Below are 8,243 nucleotides of genomic sequence, written 5' to 3' on the forward strand. Positions count from 1 at the left end.
ATTCTCCTTTTCCACCAGAACCTGAGACCTGCCCATCATCTTAGAATATAGAGACAATGGGAAGACAGATGATATAGAGGAGAAAACATTGCCTCAGGAGTCAGATGACCAGGGTTCAAGTTTGACTCTTACTATATTATATGACCTTGGGTTAATCACTTTATCCACATGAACCTGTGAAGACTGTATTTAAGCTCTCCCCTGATAATAACAATGAAGATATTTAGCTCTTTCTTCATTGTGAAGATAAAATTGCAATCTCCTGATTGTAACAATGAAGGTACTTAGCTTTTCCTTTATAGTGATGCTAGAATTTTAAGCTACAATCTATTTTTAGATCTTAACTACAAAAAATGTTAAGTAACTACAAAAGTTGAATTAATCACAAAAAGGTGTTACGTGACTTACAAAAGGTGAACTTAACAAAAGAGGTGTCAGGTAACCCCAAAAGATATAGCCTAAACAAAGAAGGTAAGAAGTAAAGAATGGACAGTCCTAGAGGAAAGCGTGTACTGTGATTGGTAGATGTGAAAATTTAGAGGAGGTGACACAAGAGAAAAAAGTCTTTCAATAGAGGGAAAAAAGACTGAAGATTCAGACATTCAGATGAGTTTGGAAGACAGTCAATCACCTGGGCTTGGAGTGAAGGATCAGTCAGTCGGAGCTGAAGGGAAGAGGGACATTCAGAGATTCAGAGATTCATTAATTGGGACATTGGGGCACTGACTTGGAGGAGTGACTGGAAGACCAACACCCAGACTTCTTTTAGACTGTTACAGTTAGTGAGTGAAAAGCTGATTTAGTGACTCCACCTTTCTGGAGTCATGAAGCCTCCAGGTAAGGTCCATCTTCTTGAACTCTCTTCCCCTGGCTGGGACTTAGAAATTCTAACTGGTATAAGAAAAAGCTAGAGTTTTTTTTTCTCTCTCTCTCTCCTTAATAACTTCCTTCTATTGTAAATAAACTACCATAAATTCCACTTACTTTAGTAATTCATTTTGGGATTTAGAAATTAAATCCCTGGTGACTACCTAATATATATATTCAGAGTCCAACCACAATTTATATTTAATAAACCTCATGTGTAAAATGAAGAGCTTGGGTTAGTTACCCTCTCGGTTCCTTTTTAGTTCTACATCTATGATCCTAGGATGTCTTTGCATTTATTTCCCACTCCAGCTTATCTGACAGATGAAGAAACTGAGGCAAATAGACTTAAGTGACTTGCCATGATCACACAGCTAGTAAGTGTTTAGAGCAAGATTTGAATTCAGCTCTTCCTGACTTCAGCCTTGCTGAAGTCGCTTTGGATGCAAAGGAAACCAATGTCATTATGGGCAACAAGCCTCATTGAGACCTGATGTTAAACATTTGCTGGTTGTCATTATCAGTACAAGCTTTGGTTCTGAAGTGAGCCAAGTCCCAAGCCATCTAGTCATTTTCTACCTGCATAGAATCTGGGAAGTGATGGGAAGCCTGTAGTTCTGAGAGCTGTTGGAGGTAGAATCAGATTGGAAGCCTTTAATCTCTAATCAGCTACTTCTGCCAGGCACTATATGGGGAAGTGGAGGGGGGCAGCGGTCACTGAGGAAGTTGCCCTAACCCTAAGCATGGCCTTTCTCATATCTGGTTCCAATAAGCTGGTGGGGATCCCAAGTTCTGAGCTTCCCTTGGTCTATTCTAGCTCACACTCACACATGCAGCCTCTGAAAGAACTCTCTCCTCGACACAGATTCCTTGCACAGATATCTGCCACTCTGGCACACTTTTTGGTTGTTGGATCATTTTTCAGACATTTCTGACTCTTTGTGTGACTCCATTCGGGATTGACTTGGCAAATACTGCGTTGGTTTCCTGTTTTCTTCTCCAGCTTGTTTGACAGATGAAGAAACTGAGGCAAATAGGGTTAAGTGGCTTGGCCAAGGTCCCACAGCTAGGAAGTGTTTGAAGGGACTTGAACCTAGCTCTTCCTGACTTCAAGCCTCCAGGCTGCCTCTAGTGTTAGAGCTAGAAGACTCCTTAGGGGTCATTGAGTCTAAGCCTTGAGCCAACTAAGTTCCCAAGTGATTGAGAGACCCTGGGCCCAAAGCCCCCTCGCCCCAATCCCTGCACCTGCTGGAATTCCAGAACAAAGCTAGTAGTTCTACTTCACAGGGCACTGTTACTCACCAGGCTGTGACCTGACAAATCCATCATGGTGGGTTGATGTTCTGGACTTGCACTGTCTGTTCCATACTAGGGCTATACAAGCCTGGGAAGCAAAGGCCCCCACCCCCAAAGCCAGCCCCCCTAGGGATAGCCAATCATCTGGACACAAGTACCCCACCTTTGCCCAAGAGAGACAATCCAGGTTACCTCATCCCAGACCACCACTCTATAAAAGATTGCCCCTTCTCCACCCAGGTGGGGACCCTTAGCCATCCACAGATGGGCCTTGGGACTCCTCCCTTGCTCTCCCTTCTTCCTCTGCCTCCTCCACTGCCACTTCTACTGCCATCAGCCTCTTTCCCCCCTCAACCCCTTCCCTTCCTCAAATAAAGCTCTGCTGCATTACTCACTCTCTCTGTCTCATTTGCCTCAGACTGGACCCCTGTCTGCCAGGTATGACACCGACACAGTGACTTTTCCATGTAACACAACTACTAAGAGTCTGTGGTGAGATTCAAACCCAGGTCTTCTGGATTCTTAGTCTAAAGGCCCAGGCTTTACTCCACACAACCAAAACTGTTGCTGCCATTGCTAGCCATGTGGTAGAGTGGAAAGAGGCTGACCTTGATGTCTGGGGACTTGAGTTCAAATCTCAACTCTGATACTTCCTACCTGTGTGACTTTGGGAAAGCCATTAACTTCCCTGGGCCTTAGTTTCCTCATCTGTAAAATGAGGAAGGGGGGTTAAATGGACTCTGAGCTCCCTTCCAACTTGCAATCTTTGATCTCCTTCCAGTGTTCCTGAGCCAGGCTCAAAGATCCTTCTTGACACTCTCCAATAGCCCCATGAACCTTTCCAAAATACATTTTCCTGGATGGCTTTAGTTTTTTACAAGAGCACATTTTCTCTTCCCTCCCTCTTCCTGAGCACCATCCCATGTGACAAGTAGTATTTTTTTAAATCAGAAAGAGGAAGAACCACCATAATTCAGCACTCCATTGGAAGGACTCCCAAATCCATTCAATGTGCACCCTTGTGGACTTCCCCCTCTGCAAAGGAATGGGGTGGGACAGTCTTCTAGTCTTTCTTCTTGAAGCTGAGCCAGCTCGTTTACATTCATGGCAAGGGGAGTGTTTTCTGCTATCTTCCCTTGAATGTATTGTCACAGCCTTCATTGCTCCTTCTTCCCAGGATGCTTAGCAACCAAGGGGTTGGGGAATCAGAATTGGTCAGCTTGGTTGAAGACAAGAAGTAACCAGAAATAGGGAGAGGGAAAGCTAGGGCAAGTGTGTGGATGGGATTAACAAAAGATCATATTTCAAGTTATTGTACATTCATTTTCATTTTTACAGAAGACGACGAGAGGGAAAGATAGCAACAAGCATGGGCCCTGGAGCTGAACCTTCTCTCCAGATCTGGGCTGGGCCAGTCTGGGCAGAAATCTTTCCCAGCTCTCCACCCTAATGTGCTGGAGCAGCTGGTGGGAGATTAGTTCACCCTGAGATGCCCATCACCATCCACAATGTACACAAATAGCCCTGGTGACCCCTTTGAGAAACAGCTCCCAGAAAAAGTCTTTGTGGCAAATCCTCTAGGCCATCTTAGCTATTTTTCATACATTGAGAATTTCTCTGAGCTGGAGAGTCTTAGACTCTTGACATTCCCATCCTTTGAGGGCCAGAAAAGAGAAGAGGAGAATAGGGAAAAGGAATCTGAGATCACAGGTATTTGTCTGGGGCTCTCAGATAGGGTGCTTGAGAGGGTGTAGTCTTTCGTAAAAAAAAAAAATTCAATTACATGTAAAAACAACATTTAATATTCATTTTACATAATTTGAATTCCAAATTCTCTCCCTCTGTCCTCATCCCTGATTAAGAAGGCAAACAATTTGATCCAGGTTATACGTATACAGTCATGCTAAAATCATTTCCACATTAGCCATGCTGTCAAAGAAAACACAGACCAAAAGCAAAACCAAGAAAAACCCAAAGAAAAATAAAAAAGCCAAAGAAAATATATTTTAATCTGCATTCCAAACTCATCATTCTTTCTCTGGAGATGGGCAAATCCCTTAGAACTGTCTTGGATCATTATATTGTGGAGAATGGCTAAGTCCTTCACACTTGATCTTCTTACAATATCTGTTACTGTACACCATTTTCATGGTTCTGCTCACTTTACTTTGCATCAGTTCATGTAAAACTTTCCAAGTTTTTCAGAAAAAATCCTGCTCATCATTTCTTTTTTTTTAACAGCTTTTTTTTTAATTTTAATATTATTTTATTTGGTCGTTTTCATACATTATTCACTGGAAACAAAGATTGTTTTCTTTTCCTCCCCTCCCCTCCCCCCCCCTCCCCCCCGCCTTTCCCTCTCCCATAGCCGACGCATGATTCCACTGGTTGTCACATGTGTTCTTGACTCGAACCCATTTCCCTGTTGTTGGAGTTTGCATTATAGTGTTCATTTAGAGTCTCTCCTCAGTCTTATCTCCTCCAACCCTGTAGTCAAGCAGTTCATCATTTCTTTTTTTAAAAAAACCCTTATTATCTGTCTTACAACCAATTAAATTTCAATTTCAAGACAGAAGCACTGTAAGGACTAGACAGTTGAGTTTAAGTGACTTGCCCAAGGTTACATAGCTGGGAAGTGCCTGAAGACAGATTTGAACCCAGGACTTCACATCTCCTGACCTGGCTTTCTATCTATTAAGCCACCTAACTTCTGCCTGCTCATCATTTCTTAGAGCACAATAGCATTCTATCAAAATCACACAACAACTTGTTCAGCTGCTTCCCAAATGGTGGGCATCCCCTCAATTTTCAGTTTTTGCCACCATAAAAAGACTGCTAGAGGTGTTTTTGTACATAAAGGTCTACCTCGTTACCCCTTTTGCTCTCTGTTTCAGATTCCAGGGCCATGCAGAACAAAAGTAATTCCTTCCTCCTTTGGACAGCTCTTCAAATACTTGAAGTCAGCTTTCATTTTTACCCTGCATGGTTTCTTCTTTAAGCTAAATATTCTTTGATCCTTCCAGTGATCTTTATATGAGACAGATTTAAGATTCTTCACCATTTCAGCTGTCCTCCTCTAGACTCTCTTCTATTTAATTAGCGTCCTTTATAAATTATGAAATCTAGAGATGGAAACATTACTTCAGATGAAGGTGAAGAGGCCAGAATATGAGGGATAGTCAACTCTTTATTTCTGGAAGCCTTGTCTCTCTCTAAATTCAACCAATGTCCACAATAATTTTGTTTATTTTATAAAGGCTACAGCCCATTCTTGACTCATATTAGTCTTGGAACCTATTCCTACATCTTTTTCAGAAAATTTGTTCTCTAACCAAACCTTTCCCAAAATATACTTGGAAAATTGATTGTTTTTACCCAAGTGTGAGACTTGACATTTATCCTTGTTAAATTTCATCTTATTAAATTCAAACAAATTCTCCAGTAGCGAGGAATTGGCAAATACAGCTAGTTGACCAACTGATTGGGGGGTAGGGGGGCAGAGCTAGGGAAATGGTTTTTATTTTTTAAAAGAATGTTTTATGGCATTATAAAATGTAAAAGCCAGTCTTGGCTCACCAGTGGTACAAGAACAAGTTATGGACCAGACTTGACCCTTACACTGTAGTTTGTCAACCTCTGCTATAGCCTGATCAGATCTTTTTGTATCTAGACAGTCATGATGTGTAGAAATTATCCCTTCCAACTTTGCATTATCTGCAAATTTGGTGAGCACATTTTCTATGTCTTTTACAAGTTACTGATAAGAATATCAAACAATACAAAGTCAAGCACAGACTCCCCCAGAGGCTTCTTGCCAAGTTGACATTGAATCACTAATAATAATAACACTTTGACACTTTCCCTCTTGAATTCTGACTTCATCTAAGTATATTATCATCTTGAAACATGCTATCCATCTCCAGATAGAGAAGAGATGACCTCAGATGGCAAAATGAAACACATTTTCTTTTCTTTCTTTCCTTTTGGACATGGCTATTGAGGGAGAATTTGTTTTGCATGAAAATACACATTTGTAACAGACTGTTTTTCTTGTCTTCTCAATGGATGAGGAGGATACGGAAGGAGAGAACTTAGGACTGAACCACAACCAAGAAATCGTGATAATTATAGTGACTATTTCCCCATAAAATCTAAAAGAGAGGAGGAATACTTGTACTTTTTACAGCATTCAACATTCAGCAAATACTTATTAAATTCCCACTCCATGCCAAACAACAGTTGTATCTTTGTTGACTTTTAGATGTGGAGACAACATACACAGATAAGCACAATGTCAATATGAAGTGATTGGTTTTTAAGAGGGGGAATAATGGGACTGATAATAATAAAAGGGGGAATATGAGAGAGGACACTGACATCTGGAGGAATTTTTACTCCTCTCATAGAGGAGTAAAACCTTGAGTTCAACCTGGAAGAAGCCAAGGATTCAAAGAGTAGGAAGTGAGGATGCATTTCCCAGGCAGAGAGGAGGGAGGATGAAATAAAATTGTAAATCTGTTGTGAGTTATTTCTTGTTGTTGCAATGGTACTCTGATAGACTAGAGAGCTGCTAGTAAGCAAGTCTTGATCAGTCAAATCTCAGAGAGAGAGACAGACCCAAAGTCCCAGTTTCTCCCCTGGTCAGCTTCAACTCCCAGAGAGAGACAGAATCAGTTCCTCCTTTGGTCAGAGCTCCAAAGCCAAGCCAGCCCCCCAAGGGTCCTTCAGCCAGCTTCAATTGCCTCTCCTCCTGGGAACATTCCATTTGGAACCTTCTCCTTGACTGACAGCCAGGTCCCCAGCCTTGGTTCTTGCATCTTGGCTTGTCCTGCAAAACCTCTCTCTCTTCATGTCTCGACCACAATCCCCCCTTTTATTAAAAAAAAATGCAACTTGCATTTTTCAATGATACTTACCTTAATAATAATTTTATCTATCTTAACTCTGCTCTGTTATAAATATACCCTTACCCCCCCAAATAACAAAATCCTAACTCATCTTAGCTATTCTAACTGCCTAAATGCTAAGCTAAGAGTGTGATAGGAAAATGATTTAGGTAAGGAATTTACATGAACATAGTTTCACATGACAACATCAATTAACAACCTTCAAATCATCTCAACAATTCAACTAACATTAAGACTATGCAATTGTCCTATTTCCTAAAGTCTATAAATTCACTAAGTAAGAAAAATTTCCTATCACTAACAAATGCTAACCTACAATCATACTGCAATATAACTTCTATACTTCAGAACTTCTATGTGTCTACTTTCTTTTTCTTTTTTCTTTATTATTTATTTTAAAAGCCCTCACCTTCCATCTTGGAGTCAATACTGTGTATTGGCTCCAAGGCAGAACAGTGGTAAAGGCTAGGCAATGGGGGTCAAGTGACTTGCCCAGGGTCACACACCTGGGAAGTATCTAAGGCCAGATTTGAACCTAGGACCTCCCATCTCTAGTTCTGACTCTCAATCCACTGAGCCACCCAGCTGCCCCCTATGTGTCTACTTTCTTAAGCCTTAAACAAATACACTAGACTGTCACTATTGTTAGTCATTAGAATATATTAATAAATCACTCTAATATAGTTATCATGTTAGTTAATTAGTAAGTACATTTGTGCATAGGATCTGTACAAATTTACATATGCACATCCATCTAGATTTCTGTGCAAACTCATGCAGTAAAGAAATATCTTTAACTGTTTGAATTTCCCACAGAAAATTTCATCAGTGTCTTTGTTATGCAACTATGCACATTGTATACTTACCCAATCCATGAGATATCTTACTTTGCTATGTAGGATGTGCATGCATATATATGTGATGTTCACATGTATGACGCATCCTTACGTATCTCCATGATCAAAAGTTCCAAGATTTCAAAGTTCCAAAGTCCTTCCATGTCCAGTCATGTTGCTTGTAGAAACTCTTCCATCCTTTCTGGTCAGCATATCACTCTTCTGTCTTCTGTCACTTGATTGAAGACTTGTGTTCTTCAAATCAGGATCCACTGCAATAATCAGGAACCTGGAACACATGAACAAACCACGCACAATTGTGTGCAAATGAGTTTTT

Source organism: Monodelphis domestica, chromosome 2 (assembly GCF_027887165.1).
Source record: "Monodelphis domestica isolate mMonDom1 chromosome 2, mMonDom1.pri, whole genome shotgun sequence".
In the NCBI taxonomy this organism is placed as follows: Eukaryota; Metazoa; Chordata; class Mammalia; order Didelphimorphia; family Didelphidae; genus Monodelphis; species Monodelphis domestica.